General features: G+C 38.1%; 1 pseudogene; it reads right to left on the bottom strand.

The window, feature by feature from the left end:
• Positions 1-6,678: 6,678 nt before the first annotated feature.
• Positions 6,679-19,877, bottom strand: part of LOC101358527 (autophagy-related protein 101 pseudogene) — a 49,626-nt pseudogene continuing 36,427 nt past the window's right edge.

The following is a 19,877-nucleotide window of genomic DNA, read 5'->3' as shown; positions in this document are numbered from 1 at the left end:
TTTGAACCTAGAAATTAAGGAGAGAAAAGAAAGCAAATAAAATAAATGTATATACCTCAAAATAAAAATATTCCTTGTGTGGTAAAACCTAAGGTTTACAAAGAAAAATATTTGACACAAAATAGAATCATCATATAATCATTCACTAAAATATCATTTATTGAGAACCTGCAGTAGTAGGTTCTAAGGTCAGGCACAGTCCTAGGCAGAAGAGATAAAATGATCATCAAAAGAGATAGACATTTAAATAAACAAATAGGGTAAGTGTTATCATAGAAATATATGTCACACAAAAGTGCAGTAGAATTCCAGAAAACACTATAGTCCATAAAAAATCTTCTGTTTTTGTAGGATATAAGCTTTCACAAATTAGTTTATTTATCTTTGTTTCCTAAGAAAGAATATCTAAGTGTGGGAAACAGGTATTTTCATACCTGTAAGAAAATGTGAAGAAAAAAATTAGGCCAAAAAGAAATATTCAAAACCTCATGAAAATGTTAGCAAAGAAATGAAATATCATCCCGTTGTTCTTTTAAAATCCATTTCTGTTTTATAAGAGCAGGAGAATAGTCTAAATGTCCATGCATATAGACATCTGAAGGAATGAAATATCAAAATGAATATGTAAACACAGAAATATGGAAAATAATTTGAAATGGTCAAGTAGGAAGAGTAGGATTGTCTATACCATAATAATTTTAAGCATGCACAAATGGAAGATTCTGGAATCAATGTTTTGATACATAAATATATTATGGATTAACAGCCTTAACAGTTTTGTAATAGTGAAAACTGGAAAAATATTTGAAGCTGTTGTATAGAAGACAAGCAATTATATCTTGCTCCCTCCTATCCTCTTGGTTTTTTGCCAAGAACTAAAATGTACAAAATACTGTCTTCTAAAAGTAAGTAAAAGAAGTTCTCGGGAAAATGACTTAGTCAATCATCTTCTATACATCATAGCAAGAAATCTGTGTGGAGGATTATAAATGAGCCCCTTTGAATGATGAAGACACTAATGAAATGTCTACAGGTTGCAACTCCATCTGCTCCTTTGTTCAACTTGCCATGTGAATTAAATGGTGGAATTAGAGCAAAGGACTGATGACGGAAAATCACTTCAAACCAGCCCAAAGGCTTATAAAATTCTTAACAGCTACAATTTGTACCATTTTGTGTAACAAGATAAGGAAACTTCTTAACAGGAAAGAAAATTGATAATGCATCTTCATAAGGTTTACTTACCAAAAGAAATTGGTGGCAGGAAATTTATTTCTGGTTAATAAAGATTATATAACAAATGGAACTGAGATTCACCCAATAGTATATATAAAAGAAAGGAAACAAATCCTAACATGATAATCTCCCATTTGAAACTAATTTGGTTGGACTTTTTACTAAGGTTTTCACAGAAATCAGGGCAGTGGTATACAGAAAAAATATTGTTCAAAGTTGAATTCATTTATTGATCTCCTCACTCAACAAATATTTATTGAGTAATAATTATGTGTCAGAGGCAATTACGATAGAGGGTTACAGCAGTGAACAAAACAGCCACAACTCCACGATGAGCTTGCATTCCAGTGAAGACAGGAAAAGTAGTAAACAAAACATGTAAGTAAAATATAAAATGTGTTAGTATAAGTGCTTCAGTGACAAAAAGAAACAGGAAGAAATAGCTGTTGTTGTGTGCCATCAAGTCAATTCCGACTCATAGTGACCCAATAGGACAGAGTAGAACTGCCCTGTAGGGTTTCCAGGGCTGAAATCTTTACGGGAGCAGATTGGCAAGTCTTTTTTCCCGTGGAGCTGCCGGCGGGTTCGAATCATTGCCCTTGCAGCTGGCAGCCAAATGTTTAACCATTGTCCCGCCAGGGCTCTTGGAAGAAATAGAGGAGACATTAAATTTAGAATAGGGTGATCAGGGACGCATCCATGAGAAGATGACATTTAACAAAAAACCCAAAGGCAAAAGAAGAGAGTTCTTGACAGAGGGAACAAAAGTACAAAAGCTCAGAGGTAAGAACATGCCTGGTTTAATGGAGTTTAGCAAGGAATCTAGTGTGGGTGGAGAAAGAGAAGGGGGAGAGCCATAGAAAATGAAGTCACAGACATATAGAATCTAAACTCTGAGAGTGTTGTAAATGCTGGTAAGGTTTTTGGCTTTTAATCTGAGTGAGATGACAAGATATGAGTGGATTTTCAGCAGAGAAGATACTTGATTTTAAGGTTTCAACAAGATAACTGTGTTGAGAGTAGATTGCAAAAGGACAAGAATGTAAGCAAAAATAATTATTACAATTCTTATTCTTGAATTCTTTTATGTAGCTATATACAATTTGGATATTTCTTGAAGTAGAATCTAGAATTTTTCAATGTGGCCACATAAAATTTGAATATTAGATGAACTAGAACAGAGAAGCTTTTTATGTAGTTACATATAATTTGAATATTTCATGAAATAGTAGACAACTGGTTGGTGGATAAAATTGTTTTATAGTCTGGAAAATATGTATCATCATAGGTATTAGTTGAATGACTTGAACAGACACACATGTATTGGAACTATTGGTAGGCTATTGGAATACTTAGGAAAACAATGAAGGTGGCTCAGTCCTGGATTGGTGACAGGGTTTTCTGACAGATTTGAAACATGGTACACGTACTCCTCACTTACTGACTATCCATTATCTGATATTCAGCATTCACAACAATAACAAAAAATCTACCATCTGACTATTTTGCACATTATCCACATATGTTTGGCAATAACAAATGCCGAGGTGTGAGGTGAGAGTAACTCTGGCTGTGATGGTTAAGGTTACGTGTCAAGTTGGCTAGGCCATGATTCTCAGCGGTTTGCCAGTTATATAATGACATAATTTAGCAGTTATGTAACGATGTAATTTGACAGTTATGTAATGATGTAGTCATCCTCCATTTTGTGATCTGATGTGGTCATCTTCCATTTTTGCATAATGCTGATTTTTACACAGCCACCTGGTCTTTAGAACCTAACCATGTCGATAAGGGAGGAGTGTGTGTATAAGAGAAAGAGAGGAGTCAAGGATGACTCCAAGATTTTAGGGCTGAATAACTAGGATGTAATTGCCATTAACTGATATGAGGAGAACTATGAGAGGAGCAGGGAGCCCTGGTGGTGCAGTAGTTAAGCGCTCGACTGCTAACTGAAAGGTCAGCGGTTTGAACCCACCAGATACTCCAAAGGAGAAATATGTGGCAGTCTGCTTCTGTAAAGATTTACAGCCTTCGAAACCCTATGAGGCGGTTTTACTCTATCTTACAGAGTCGCTATGAGTTCAGAATCAACTCGATAGCAATGAGTTTGGTTTTTGGTTTGGTATTATAATTCTATTTTTAATTTTTTGAGGAACCACCAAAGTTTTCTCCACAGCTATACCCCCATTTTTGTGTGTGGTGGTTATCACACATTGCATCTTTGTTCATTGTGTGCCCAAGAGATAGATTTATATTTTATGCATTTGTCTTTTAAAAAGACAAAAAAAGTAGAGTTAGAAACCAAAAATCTAATAATACCGACTTTTATATTTATCTATGTAGTTACCATTACTGCATTTCTTTATTTCTTTGTATGACTTCGAGTTACTACCCATATTCCTTTTGTTTCAACCTGAAAGACTCCCTTTAGCATTTTTTGCAGGTCTTCTAATAATAAACTTTTTCAGCTTTTGTTTATATAGGAATACATTGATTTCACCTTCATTTCTGAAGGATGGCTTTGTTAGATATAGAATTCTTGTTTGGCATGTTTTTGGTTTGTTTGTTTTGTTTTGTTTTCCCTTTCGGCACTTTAAATATGTCATCCCACTGCCTTCTGGCCTCCATGATTTCTCATGAGAAATTGTCTGTTAATCTTATTGAGGATTCTTTGCACATGATGAGTCGCTTCTCTCTTGGTGCTTTCAAGATTCCGTCTGTCAGTGGCTTTTGACACTTTATGTCGTTGCATGAATCTCTTTGAGTTTATCCTCTTTGGAGTTGGTTGAGCTTCTTGAATGTGTAGATTCATGTTTTTTATTAAATTTAGGAGTTTTTTGGCTATTATTTCCTCAGATTTTTTTATCCCTTTTTTTCTCTTCTCCTGAGATTCATTTAATATGTATGTTGATCCTGTTGAAGGCATTCCATGGGTCCCTTATGCACTGTTCACTTCATTCTTGTATTTTTTCTGTCCTCAGACTGGATAACTTCAATTAGCCAGTCATCAAGATCCCTGATTGTTTCTTCTGCCTACTCAAGGTGCTGTTGAACTCCTTTACTGGATTTTTCTTTTCAGTTATTGTGCTTTTCAGCTCTAGAATTTCTATTTGTTTCATTTTTATAATGTCTGTCTGTTGATATTTTCATTTTGTTCATATGTTGTTATCTTAATTTCATTTATTTCTTTATCCATGGTTTCATTTAGAGCTTTAAGCATGTTTATAACAGTTGGTTTAACATATTTGTTTAATAAGTCCAATGTCTGGGCTTCCTCGTGGTTGATTTCTATTTCTTTCTTTCTTGTAAATGGGCCGTAAATTTTTGTTTCTTTGTATGCCTTGTGATATTTTTGTTGAAAACTGGAAATTTGAACATTAAAATGTGGTGATACTGAAAATCAGATTCTTCCCCTTCCTCAGATTTGTTATATGTGATTGTTGAAGGCTGTAGTCATCCATTTGCTTAGTGACATATCGAAACTATTTTTGCAAAGACTGTATTTCTTGTCATGTATATCATACTTTTTTGCAAATAACAGGCATCTTCTACCTTTGTTTGCCAACCATGCCCTCCCCTTTGCAAGGTATTTTTGTAAGCATATTATGCTGATTTTTGTTACAGCAACATGTAAAATAAAATTGGCATATGGGCTGTCATGGATTGAGTTGTGTCCCCCAAAAATATCTGTCATCTTGACTGAGCCATGATTCCCAGTATTGTGTGATTGTCCACCATTTTATCATCTGACGTGATTTTCCTGTGTTGTAAATCCTATCTCTATGATGTTGATGAGACAGGATTAGCGGCAGTTATGTTAATGAGGCAGGACTCAATCTACAAGTTTGGATTGTATCTTGAGCCAATCTCTTTTGAGATATAAAACAGAGAAGCAAGCACAGAGACATGGGGACTTCATACAATCAAGAAAGCAGTACTGGGAGCAGAGCACGTCCTTTGGACCCAAGGTTCCTGCGCTGAGAAGCTCCTCAACCAGAGGAAGATTGATGACAAGGACCTTCCTCCAGAGCTGACAGAGAAAGAAAGCCTTCCCCAGGAGCTGGCATCCTGAATTTGGTCTTCTAGCCTCCAAGACTGTGGGAGAATAAAATTCTGTTTGATAAAGCCATCCACTTGTGATACTTCTGTTATAGCAGCACTAGATAACCAAGATAGCAGCACTTAGGAAAATACCTCGTGGGGGAGGGCACAGATGGCAAACAAACGTAGAAGGTGCACATTATTTGCATAAAAATATGGTAGGCACTGAAGTCTTTTCTTATTTAGCTTGTGTTTGGCTAGTGTTTTGACAGATTTTTTTGAAACCTGGGAAGAAAATATAAAACTATACAAATGAATGAACATACAAACAAACCACTTCTCCCAGTCTTTTCATATTGACTCTGTGCTGGGGCACTCCTTCAACACTTAGGCTGTTTACAGCTCGGCATTAGCTTTAATTTCCTGTTTGAACTGAGACTAGAGATTAGTCAGAGGTGAAAGTTTAGGATCTTCTCAGGTATTTTCTGAGTTTACATCCTGCCCTATGCAAGCACATGGCTTTCTAAATCCCCAGTATACATGGGTGCTTTTGAATGCCTTTAATTCCCAAAGAAACTCTCTACCCAGCTTTTTCTCCCAGGCTTTAGGTGGTCTCTTGTATCTTTCAACCATAATATTTTGCTCTAGGTGGCTGCAAATTTTTTGTTCACCTACAATATTTTTAAGCAATGTCCACCTGTTTTCTACTCTAAGTGATTTCCAATTTCAGTGAAACTGAAACAAGTCCCTTGTGTTAGTTATTCAGGTAGCTCCCCAAAAGTTTAGAAGAGACACTGTTTTTCAAATAAGGTATGCTCTGCTCCCTCTGCAAACAGAAACCAAGGTCCCACACTGCAAGACCGCTACCAAGCTGAGGAGGAGTGGGGAAAGGTTAAGTAAAAATGCCCCAAAGCTTTTCTACATTTTTAAACTGCTTTTTTCTTCAATCACCTCTTTTCTGGTTGCTGTAAACCTTTGACTATTTTCCATTGTTCTGACAATGTTCATTCTGATACTTCTTGTTTTTCTATGTTTCTGTGGAAAGATGGGAGTTTGGAGCTGACTACTTTATATTTTTGATATCACTCTCTCTTCTTTGACATTTTTTTTTCCACATTCTCAACTTTATTCACCATCCTTAGAAGGGGCTCTTCTGTACAGTGGAGAAGGAAGGAGGACCTCAACTGGGGAGTGGAGAGACAGTGTAAAGCTGGACTTGATTGTCACCAAAGGATAACCAGGGAAGCTGGTAACCCCAAATAAGGGCCAGGGGCTACCCCTTCCATGTCTCACCTAAGGGCGCAGAACAGGGTTCCAGAGCTCCAAGGGCCTCCACAGTATAATCCCCAGAAGCCAAGGTCTGGGAGCCTTAAAGGAGCTCCCAGGCCCCTGCAAGCTCTAAAGAACAAGGGTGTTTTTGATAAGCCTGCATATAGTGGTGGTGATCGAGGTGCCCAGGGTCTTGGTGATTTCGAAGGAGATCTTGTAGAGGTAGGGCAGCACTTCCCACAAGCCTCTGTCAAGCACTTCTACCTCCGACTGCATGAGCATCTTGGGCATTTACTCATGCCAGTTCATCGCCTCCATGATATGATGATTTTTCTTGCAGTGTCTCACCCACCTTCTCCCAGCATAGCTGCTGCTCCTGTTCTGTGGCCAGGGCTACCACATGCACCTTGACCATACACATTTCTCATGGGACGCACTCATCTGAGAAAGGCCTGTGAGACTTTTTCTTCTGGTGGAACTCCAAGGACATCTGCCCCAGACCATCGCCACCAGAGTTGTGCAAGGCATCCTTGAATTCTCCAACAACCTTGCACAGGGCACGGTCAAGCTCATCAAAGGAGATGTGCACGTAGGTGAAGACAATGAATTCACAGTCGACATCCTCGGTGCCCACAGTGCTAATGGAGTGGGTGTCCTCCTTTTTGTAGTGGAACTTGCCCATGCTTCAGTGCAGGAGCACCGTGTACAGCGCTACCAGCATAGACTCCTCCATCTGTTGTCCATTCACGACACCCCCAGCACCTACAAGTAGCAGTTCATCTTGCAGCTGTTGGCCCTCATTAGGGTGGGGGACAGGGATAAAGATGGGAAGCTTCACCACACCCAGGGCCCACCGAGTATAAACTGGAGCGTGAGCCACTCAGGCTAGGAGCATGCCCTTTCTCCTCCTCCCCATGCCTAGATACCACCTCCACAGGTATGCTGAAACTTCTGTGTGGGCAATGAGCCACAAGGGATGGACATGGGTGCCAGACTACCACGGCAGGAGAGCAAGCCAGAACCGGAACACCATCTCACCACCCTTATGTGCCAGTTGAGTTCTACCTGCTCTACTGGCCTCCAGAGGGGGGCGTGCATAGTTTGGCCACATCATAACATGAATGCAGCTGTCCCAATTGTTTTTGTATTCACGTAATCAGAAAAATACTGTCATATATTGTTCCATAAGTCGTATGCTATTTTTTCTTAATTACATCTGGCTTTTAAGATTTGATGGTGAGAAGTAGCCCCCTCATTTGGACGAGTCCACTCACTCTCACCACCAACAGTGTTGTTGTCTCTTCTCTGACATTTTAAATGGTTCTCATGCAAAAAGCTCAGGGTCTAGCTCAAGTATGATCTTCTTTATTCCCCAAATTGAAGGTGCTCTTTCCATAACCTGAGCTTTACAACATTGTTGAGAATATTAAACTATATAACCTTTAATGACATTACTTCTTGATTATAATTTGAAATCTGCAACAAATATAAGAATTGCCATATTAGCAAGCGGTTCAACTCTAGCATAGACCTCCAAAAACTAGAGTATGGGAGTGAATAGTATTTTTACACAAATAACAAACACCTTCTACATTTGTTTGCCAATCATGCCCTCCACCTATGAGACATTTTCATAACTGCTGCTATACCAATTTTTTTACATGTTGATGTAAAAAAATTAACATAGCATGCTTACAAAAATCCTTCCTGTGGGTAGAGCATTGTTGGCAAAGAAATATAGAAGGCACGCATTATTTGCATCAAAATACAATAAATTTCTTCCACAACAATAAAGTCAAAGACAAGAACATTATTAAATCTTTCATAATAATTCTATTGAAATTTTATCTGAATTTTGCTTGATCTATGAATTCTATGTTTGTCTTAAATAAATGCCTACTTATCTCCATCATTTATCTCTTGTCTAAATCTGAAATTTGGTGGCTGAGTCAATTTTGTAACTCTAACTGTGACTCTAGTGATTTTCTAGATCAAATCGTTCTCAGATTTCATCTTTCTAGATTGTGTTTTCTCATTAGGAAAATCTCTCCATTGCATTTATAATTTCCATTGCCCTATCTGAAAAAGTTCAACTCTGCTGAATTTACAAGACCACCATGTATAATTATGAAAAGTGTGACCTACACATATCTAGGTTATTCGCATGGACTACCAAGTGAATGACAACATGTCAAGCTGTGCAATGCACAACTTATTCAACTATTGTTGGTGCTCTTGAGGTTCTTCAATTAGAACTGTGTGCTGCCCTACTGAAGTATATAAGTGAAACTATCATAAGTTAAAATATATGAGTCATCAGTTTTGAACAGACTAGGTTACTAAATTCAATGTGTTAAACCATAATCCCAATAAATGTGTCTAATCAAATCAAATTTGCCTACTGTTTGAGCCATTTGTTAGTTGTTACCTAAAAAGAAGCCACTTTTACTACTTAGTAGAGGACTGCAGAATGGAAACCATACTATATGAACACATCATTTCTATAGAAAAGTGAACTTATCCTGACAGGCAAAATTCTAAAAATCGTCCCCACAAGATTCTTGTCCCAGAGTTACTTAATCGAACCCTAATCCAGGTAATGCTGTGAAGAGACTTTCAGATATAATTAAATAAAGTCAGTTGACTTTAAGATATGGAGATTATCTGGTTAGGCCTGAGCCAACCAGGCAAGTCCTTTCAAAGCAGAATTTCCTCCACCTGGTAGAAAGGGAAGTCAGAGATACTTCAAGCATGAGAAGACATTGATATGCCATTTCTGGCTTTGAAGATGGAGGGGTCATGTGCACGGGTCAAAGACCTTGCGCCAGCTAAAAAGGAAATGGGGACTTCGGTCCTACAACCACAAGAAACTTAATTCCCCCAATAAAAGTAATGAGCTTGGAAGAGGAACCCAATTTCCAAATAGGAATGCAGCCCTTCCCTTTGATTTCATCCTTGTGACCTGAGCAAAGAACCCAGCTAAGTGGTACCAGGACTTCTAATCTACAGACAGTGTGGGATAATAATTGTTTTTAAAGTTGCTTAGTTTGTGGTAATTGGTTAGGTAGCAATAGATAATTAATACACCTATGAACTAGTGAATAGCACACATTATTATTATTTCTTATGATATACGCAACATCCTATTTTTCTCTTCTTTCTTCTTTTTTAATGTTTTTTCACTTTTTGGTATAGAAGGGTTTCTGCACCTTGTTCATTGATTTAAATATGCTCACAGCTGTTGCACCAGGTGCTGCTGTATAGTATATAACATCCTTAAATTATAACACAATATTTTTGTGTCATTTTCTAAGGACAGTGTGAGTGCGTGATATATGCAATAAACAGAATGAATTTTTTAAAAAAGAGAGAAAAAACAATTTATTGTATTCCAAATAAACAAGTCAATTTGTTTAATTCTCTCTATATATCAACAGTTTAGCATAGGAATCAAGGTCTGCAAATTATTTATTATGTGATAATTCAGAACATGCGTTTGGTAAACAACATAAATTAGCCAATTAACATAATTCCAACATTCTTACCTAGAAATGCGAAAGGGCTGAGGACAAATATTTTCTGATCTTCACAAGTTAACATTTCTAGAAGTTGTTTATTCTTGATTTTATGCCTTGTAGATAATTTGATGAAGCATTCAACGAGCAGTGATTCTTAACCATTCTAAAACAAAATACCCCCACATCCTAGGTATCTGTCTGCTTTGAAGAAAATTCAGGCCTGTTATTACCTTTCAGATCTTCTCCAGTGAGAAAAATAACCGACCAAAATCACATTGTTATATCATCTGAAAAAGCCAATATACTTGTTATTGAGTCTGTGACTGCTCTTAGGGTGTATTAAATAGTGGCTGACCATAGACAGGAAAGAAACCCTGGTGGCGTAGTGGTTAAGACCTACGGATGCTAACCAAAAAGTTGGCAGTTGAAATCCACCAGGTTCTCCTTGGCAACTCTATGGGGTAGTTCTCTGTCCTATAGGGTCACTATGAGTTGGAATCAACTCGACGACAACGGTTTGGTTTGTTTTTTTTTTTTTGATAGACAGGAAATCTCTACTTTGGAGACCTGCTTGTTAAAAATATTTTAAATACCAATCATATGAAGCAATTTGTTCAAATATAATATAGACAGATGGATTATGGTTACAATGCATTTAGGTAGATTGAGAAAGTTAAGTAGCGAATTATCTTTCTAGGTGTTCTTCATTATCTGTAAAATGAGGGGGTAGATTTTTATGACTTTTTAGATCCCTTCCAGCTCTAAAATAAGATGATGCTAAAAAAGATGGTTAAGAGAAAAATACAGGAAAACAATCCAAATTAATAAGAAAATTTAAATCTTATACATATGGTGCTTTGAACCTAACAATGTGATCAAACACTCATCAAATTTATGACTTTAGTATAAATTATTTAAAATGTCTTTGGTTCTCGTGACTAATGATTAATATTTATAAAGCAGTCATAGTGCCCCCAGTCCATTATTGAAGAGTAAAACATGCTATCCCCTTGCTGTACACTAATTAAATAGAACTTAATTTCCTAGACTTCCACAATTTTGCCATTCCAATTCTTTTCCTGACTCTTTAAACAAGACTAAAAAATCTTTATACTTTACTGAGGATATTATTACCTAATGAACTTGTTCCAATTTGCATTTTTTGGGAGCTAAAAAGAAAGCAGCTTCTAGTCCATCTTTTCTGTCACTGTGTTTACGTTCATAAATTTTTTAGTGATATGTCACTCATTGATTCATGTTTTGTCAAAACAAACAAACCATGAAACAAAAATATTGAAAGCCTACCAAATACCAGGGATCCTAGCTTGTAATCTTCAGACGCATAGACTGAGGCAGGGATTAAGGAGCATGTGTTTTAGTGAGTATGCTCTCTTTAGGAAAAACCTGTGAGAGGAATTAAAGAAGCAGCACAGTGAAGAGGAAACAACCTTCAAGGATGCAGTCTTGCCTAAAATCTAGGGTTGGTCTGATCTGCTGAGGAGGGGTGATGGGGAACGCTGTGGCATAAATCACACCACAGAGTTGTCCTGCACTGAGGCAAGGAGGCAAGCTTTATATAACCCTGTATTGGTTAGTCATTGTTGTTGTTGGGTGCCTTGGAAATGATTTCAACTCATAGAGACCCCATATGACAGAGTAGAGCTGCCCCATAGGGTTTTGCAGGCTGTATTCTTTACAGGAGGAGATCATCAGATCTTTCTCTCGTGGAGCTGCTGGGTGAGTTCAAACTCCCAACCTTTCAGTTAGCAGCCAAGCGCTTACTGTGTGCAAAAGGAGAGGATGATGGAGGAGCATAACCTCTTAGATGAGGTAGCTCCCTCAGCCAAGGGCAATTCTGTGGTGAAGAGCGCAGGTGTGAGACTTTAGCAGCCAACCCTCATAGCAGATGAGATGTACCAGTCCAGTAAAAGGGATCTGGACAGAGTACCATTAGCATCTACCACAATCTTCTTCTGGCCCCTTGCACTGAAAAGATTCATTTGTTTCGCATTTCAAGTTCATTCCATCCAGGTACAGTTCTCTAGAATTCTATAGTCACAACTCCTGGGGAAATTTATAAGAGGAAGGTTAGTGGGATGAACTACACCCATCATTATAATAGTTGGTCTTGAAGTCATTAATAATACACTTTTTCCCTCCTCTCCACTCCTTCTAGACTGTCCTTACCCTTGACAAGCAATTCTGCTGGATGAGGAAAATTGCCTGTGTGGTGACTGTCTTAGTCATCTAGTGCTGATATAACAGACATACCACAAGTGGATGGCTTTAACAAAGAGAAGTTTATTCTCTCACAGTCCAGTAGGCTGCAAGTCCAAATTCAGGGTGTCAGCTCCAGGAGAAGGCTTTCTCTCTCTTTTGACTCTGGGGGAAAGTCCTTGTGAGGCATCAGTCTTCCTTTGGTCTGGGAGCAACTCAGCACGGGAACCTCAGGTCCAAAGGACATGTTCTGCTCCTGGCACTGCTTTCTTGGTAGTATGAGGTTCCCCTGCGTCTCTGCTCACTTCTCTCTTTTATATCTCAAAAGAGATTGGCTTAAGACACTAACCAATCTTGTATTCCTTATCAGTATAACTGCCGCTAATCCATTTTATTAGATCATAATGACTGAATTTACAACACATAAGGAAATCACATCAGGTTACTAAATGGTACACAATCATACAATGCTGGGAATCATGACCCAGCCAAGTTGACAGATATTTTTGGGGGACACAATTCAATCCATGACAGTGACCTTAGTGTTTATTCCTGAGGAGGCTGAGCCACTGGTCACCATGCACTTCTCAGGCTGTGACTGTTGCATGTGTCCATTTACTGTTAAAATTGGGCATGGGAACAACAAGAGACCTCCAATGCATCACATGAGCACCCAACTTATTCTTCCCTGCCCAATGTGTAGCAGCAGTCCTGTCTCCTCCTGATTATCAGGGTAATTACCCTTGCCAGTATAGTGACTACTTTCCTTGCCCACTGGCCTTTCAGCACAAGGAGCTAGAATTGATCAGGCAAGAGTCACAGCTATAAGTTCAATGAGATTCTTACTGTGCCTTCTGCTGGAAATACTCATCATTTGGCAACCAGGTTCTTTAGACCAACAGAATGTACATTGTGGAAAGAGGAATCACAACTTTCTGAAGTGGGTCACTGGGAGTGATGATTAATGGAGATACTCTGACCTACACCACTAGTTCCTAGATCCATGTATTCTACCTACTGGTGACACAGACTTATATAGTGACCATTATATTTAGGGGAGTATAAAGTGTCCTTGGAAACCCTGGTGGCGTAGTAGTTAAGAATTTGGCTGCTAACCAAATGGTCGGCAGTTCAAATCCACCAGGTGCTCCTTGGAAACCCTATAGGGCAGTTCTACTCTGTCCTAAAGGGTCTCTATGAGTTAGAATCTACTTGAAGGCAACAGGTTAGAGTGTCCTTGAGAATGATACCCCATTTTCTCAGGGTGTCATTTCCCCTTGGTACTTCAGATTCATCTTGAAGAGGTCATTGGTGAAAATTTTTATAATTGTACCTCTACAGCATGTCTATGGATAACCATACTCACCTACTACCAGTGTGGGGTCTTTTTGCCCACCAGCCAGCAAGTAATACAATCCCAAAATCCCGGTTTAGAGTTTCCTTCCTATGACCACACCTGGTACTAAGTTGTCTTACAGTTCCCAGGAAACGTACTCTGGCATGGATAATTATGGACAGAAGACTTATTATGGAATGTTCTAGGGTGATAAACCTGTTAGGAAGTGTCTTAGTCATCTAGTACTGCTCTAACAGAAATACCACAAGTGGATGGCTTTAACAAAGAGAAATTCATTCTCTCACTGTCCAGTAGGCTACAAGTCCAAATTCAGGGTATCGGCTCCAGGAGAAGGCTCTCTCTTTTGGCTCTGGAGGAAGGTCCTTGTGATGTATCAGTCTCCCCTTGGTCTGGGAGCATCTCAGCACAGGAACCTCAGGTCCAAAGGACGCACTCTGCTCCCAGCACTGCTTTCTTGGTGGTATGAGGTTCTCATGTGTCTCTGCTCATTTCTCTCTTTTATATCTCAAAAGAGATTGGCTTAAGACACTACCCAATCTTGTATACCTCATCAGTACAACTGCTGCTAATCCATCTTATTACATCATAATGATAGAGTTTAAAACACATAAGGAAATCACATCAGATTACGAAATGGTACACTATCATACAATACTTGGAATTATGACCCAGGCAAATTTGTACACACATTTTTTGGGAGACATAATTCAATCCATGACAGGAAGATATTCCTGCAAGGACGTGAAGTAGGAAGGACTAGGTAGAGGGACAAAGCAGTTCATAATGCCATTGCAGCTGAAGCCGCAGCTGATACTATGTATGAAGCTCTGGAGCTGGATGAGAAACCCTGCTGGTGTAGTGGCTAACAGCTACGGCTGCTAATCACAAGTCCGGCAGGTCGAATCCACCAGGCACTCCTTGGAAACCCTATGGGGCAGTTCTACTCTGTCCTGTAGGGTCACTATGAGTTGGAATCGACTCAAAGGCAACGGGTTTTTTGGGAGCTGGATGGGTTTTCAACATTATTGTAAATTGAGGGAGGCCTAGCCATTTTATCACCACATTAACCAGTAATTGGCTATAGAACGCTTTCTAGGAAGGGTCTAGTCTTGGACAGGGTGTTTTCCTGCAGTTGAGTACAATTCCCAGTGAACTACACAACTCTTTGAATTGGCAGCTAATATGCCTAGCAGGCGAAAGAAGGATGTCTTGGCTCTGAAGACAAAGCCTGGGTAAAGCACCACAGTGTCTGCAATATATATTATTATCCAAAAGCAAACCAAACATGTTGCTCTCAAGTCGATATTATTATAGTACATACTGATAGCAGTATATTGTTATTGTTAAAACATTTGAAGTAAGTTACAGATATCATGATCCTTTATCCCTAAATATTTTAGTGTGCATCTCCTAAGATTTAAGAGATTCTATTATATAACTATAGCACAATCATCAAAGTAAGGAAATTTCAAATTAATATATTATTACCAAATGTACCAAAAAAACCAAACCTGTTGCCGTCGAGTTGATTCTAACTCATAGCGTCCCTGTAGGACAGAGCAGAACTGTCCCATACGGTTTCCAAGGAGCACCCGGTGAATTCAAACCGCCGACCTTTTGGTTAGCAGCTGTAGCTCTTAACCACTACGCTACCAGGATTTCCATCAAATGTACAGGTCATATTTAAATTCTACAGATTGTCCCTATAATGTAATTTATAGCAATTTTTTTCCAATCCATGATCCGATTGCACTCAATTATCATGTCTCTGTCCACTTTAGGATACTAAATATCTCCTTCTCAATTGTCTCAGACACCTAGTGCTACTGTAACAGAAATTCCACAGGTGGGTGGCTTTAAAGAACAGAAGTTTATTTTCTCCCAGTTCTGGTGGCTAGAAGTCCAAATCAAAGTTTCAACACTATTGATTCCTTCTGAGCCTCTCTCCTGGTTTCTAGTGTCTGTCAGAGATCCTTGGTGTTCTTTGGCATCTATCTTCCCCCTGTGTGTATGTCTCTGTGTCTATTCTGCTCTTTTTATAACTCAGAAGTGATTAGGTTTAGGACCCTCACTTCTCTGGTGGGACCTCATTAACATAACAAAAGAAAACCTCTATTTCCAAACAGGGTTATATATACAGGTACAGGGGTTAGGATTTCAACACATATTTTTGAGGGGCATAATTCAATCCATAACATCAACTTTCCTGAAATTAAATGCCAAAATTTCTTGGATTGAAATATCATGATTCTCCTTGTGATTTTTGTATCGAATTTAGGAATGAACACATATCACATGATTAGGCCCAAAAGCTCTGATTTTGAAGCCTAATAAATTTTTAAAGATTTTTATACCCTCTGTGCTACTTTGGAGCCCTAGTGGTGCAGTGGTTATTTTTCTAAGTCCTGTCTTCAACCCAAAATATACTTATGTTAGCAAAACTGCAGTCCTAATCACTGACCTTAGGAGCCCTGGTGGCACAGTGGTTAAGAGCTCAGCTGCTAACCCAAAGGTCGGCAGTTCAAATCTACCAAGCGCTCCTTGGAAACCCTATGGGGCAGTTCTACTCTGTCCTATAGGGTCACTATGAGTTGGAATCAACTCAGTGGCAACGGGTTTGGTTTGGGATTGTGCTACTTTAAAACTGATATAAGAACATTTGTTTCACAATGACCAGTGAACAATTTAGAACATAATAATGGAGTGTGTGTGTGTGTGTGTGTCTGTGTGTGTGTGTTCTCCCTGTGTATTAAGAGAGGCTTTATTATTTGAACTATATCACCCATCTCTCACTATTACAAAACACTAGAATTATGGTCCAGGAGATTTCAACTTAAATGCTAACTGCACACTACTACAGCCATATGAATTCACTGAAGAGTCAAAATAAACTTGGTGTGCAAGTTGGGAACTGACTATTACGTACGTTTGCAATTAGCAGAGAATGCCTATATATCTGAGTAAGCTAAACTGAAAGATGTTCCAGGAAGATAATTTTCTTCTCATAAGAATGTCTAAGCAATTTCCTAATTTATATTTTGCTGCTTCCTTATTTATTCTTTAAACTTGGCCAACTTTATTTTTCTACAGTTGAGTAGCATAAGAATATTTTCAGAATCCCTGAAAAAGGCTGCAATATTTTTTCCATCTTTGCATCTTCAGTCTTTGGGATGTTTGTATAATGCTGGTCTCCTCATTAAAAACAAACCTTTAGACAGAAATTTGGTCCTATTTGGTACTGAGGAGGAGATTTTAGCCTGGATATTTAAAATGAGGGCAAATGCATTGTTTTACATGTTATTTTGAACAACTAATTTTTTAAACTGAATTGAAAGAGGATGCCAAATCCTTTTTTTAACCTTTTAGCATTATTGTCAGTGATATAAGACTTGGGACTTTAGTATTCTTTTCTTATCCTCCTGTATGCACACAGTTAAGAAATGTTTCTATATCTCTTGATTTCCATCACTTCCCAAACCTTATTTTTTTTCTCATTTGGCTTACTATAATTTCTTGTTTACTAACTTCCTATAGCTTTATCACTACTTACAAATATTTTCTAATGGTTCCTTATCTCTCCCTGAACATACAAACAAAAGACTAGGGGAGTAACTAGATCCTACACAGGAGCCCAGTTGGTGCAGTGGTTAAGCACTTGGCTGCTAACCAAAAACGTCTGTGTTTCAAACTCACCACCTGCTCCAGGGAAAGATTACTGCCTTAGAAAACCTATGGGACAGTTCTACTCTGTCCTATAGGGTCACTAGGAGTCAGAATTGTCTCTGTGTCAATGAGTTTGTTATGTTTTCTTTTGTTTTGTTCTATTTACACAGTTCTACAACATCTTTCATCTTGTTTTTTTCTTATTTCTTATTTCGCTCTCTCAGGGCTAGTAACTTTAAATAGTATATATATAAAAAAACCTTTTCAGATAAATTATGAATAAGCTTATGCCAAATTTATTTCAAGCATGCATTAAGGAAAGAGGCTTCACAGTGAGCCATTTAAAAGATTTTATCTTCGGGTGAACACATTATAAGAAAAGAAAATGGATACGGCAGAGTTGCTCAGCTTTGGCGCTATTGACATTTTGTGCCATAAAATTCTTGGTTGTGTGGGTTAACTTATGACTTGTAGAATGTTTACATCCTTGGCCTTTACCCACCACAAGATGCCAGTTGTACCCTCCCAGTTGTGACAACTGAAAATATCTCCCATCATTGCCAAACGCTCCCTGAGGGCAAAATCATCCCCAGTTGAGAACCACTGGGTTAGATACAAGAAAAACAAATAATTAGACTCATTAGCTAGCTAGGTGAGTAATCTTAGGTCCCAGAAGTTCTTAATGCCATTTAAAGCTGTCAGAAAATTACTCAAACATTTAATCAGGAATCCAAATTCCTCCCCAGAAGGAGGTTTTGAAGTGCATCTTGCAAAAATGTTCTGACCCAGACTGGTTTGGGGCAATTCTCTCTCAATGTTTCTCAACTTTATGAGAGACAATATAACCTTTTTAGGGAAAATACTTGATAAAGTCCCTTTTACTATCTTAATTTCAAATGGATAATTAAAAAAAGCTTTAACTCTAATGTTTTTGTTGTTGTGTGCTGTCAAGTTGATTCTGACTTTTAGCAACCCTATATGCAGAGTAGAACTGCCCCATAGGGTTTACTAGGCTGTAATCTTTACAGGTAAGGAGCCCTGCAGGCGCAGTGGTTAAATGCTCAACTGCTAACTGAAAGGTCAGCGGTTCAAACTCACTAGCTGTCCCACAGGAGAAAGATGTGGCAGTCTGTCTCCGTAAAGATTACATCCTTGGAAACCATATGGGGTCAGTTCTGCTCTGTCCTACAGGGTTGCTATGAATCAGAATCGATTATCATGCTTACATGAGCGGATTGTCTGGTCTTTTCTCTCTGGGAGCCACTGAGTGAGTTTGAACCTTCAACCTTTTGGTTAGCAGCCAAGCGTTTAACCATTACACCACCAGGGCAACTTTTAACTCTAATACAAATGATTAATAAAAGGAAAATAATTTATAATGTAAATGATAAGTATTTCAATATGTAAATACTTAGGCCAGAATAGGTCAGAAAAAATAATGAAGCAGTTAGATGCTATCACCTATACACAGAATCAACATAAATGCAATAGCTATACATGAAAACTGAGAGAGGTGTGTTGTATTGGCAACTCAGATATGTGAGCAGCATCACCATGAGTGATGGGATTTTATGAAATAGCAAGCAACTCAATACAATTCTAAACAAAACAGCATGCAAACGTCTTTAAATTTATATAATAGTGATTGTAGGAAAATTCAGTGTATTAAAACCGTGGCAAAAGTTCTGTTTACATTTAAAAAAAAGAATCAGGCTCTATGATCAGATCATTAAAAATGTATTTTTCACTTTCATAAATGCCAAGTACAACACTCCAAAGTTGAGCAGGATGTGAGACATTCATGCACAGTGAGGGACTGTCTTGCATGTTGTCTGACATCTAGCATCTCTTGACATTCCTGCTCAACGCCAGCAATGCACCCTAATCGTGACGGCAACCAAAACTTTTCTGTAATTTTCTCTAGAAAGCAGAACCCTCCTCTAATTATATCTCTTCAGGATTCTAATTATTTCCTTGGTAAACTACAAGGTCTTAAACTTTTGTGAAAAAATTTCACCCCAGAAGCTTAACAAAATTAGAGATTGTTTGTCCTAGCGTATGCAGAGTCTAATTTAGTAAGATTGAAGTAGGGTTTAGGAATCTCAATTTTTAACAATCTAACGTAGATGGTTCATAGATAACAATTTAAGAAACACTTGAAAATGTAAACTTGTTTTGTGAAAAGTCAACACTTTGATATACAAGTTAGTGGAATATGCTATGCGTCTGACAAACGGTACCCATTGCTGTTGAGTGGTCTGATCATAGTGAACTTATAGTTTAAACCAGTCTTTTATTTCTTTATATTGCCTTCATTTCCTCTCCATATAAAAAATCTATGACTACATTTTTCAGTCCCTCTTTTTTGTTTTAATGTTATCATCTTTTACGTATTGACATCTCTCTTTCCTTATTTTCAGTGTTTTAACTTTGATTTATTTTTGTGACTTCCTTATCTAGGTTGATATCTGATTGCTCTGTCCTGTGTTCTAGTCTTGGGTTGTTATCTGATGTTATTGATTTTCTAACCAGAGGACTCCCTTTAGTATTTCTTGTAATTTTGGTTTGGTTTT

The sequence above is a fragment of the Trichechus manatus genome, unplaced genomic scaffold (genome assembly GCF_000243295.1).
Source record: "Trichechus manatus latirostris isolate Lorelei unplaced genomic scaffold, TriManLat1.0 scaffold00159, whole genome shotgun sequence".
NCBI lineage: Eukaryota > Metazoa > Chordata > Mammalia > Sirenia > Trichechidae > Trichechus > Trichechus manatus.
Note: the sequence above shows the minus strand (reverse complement) of the source record. Positions and strands in the feature narration are given on the sequence as shown.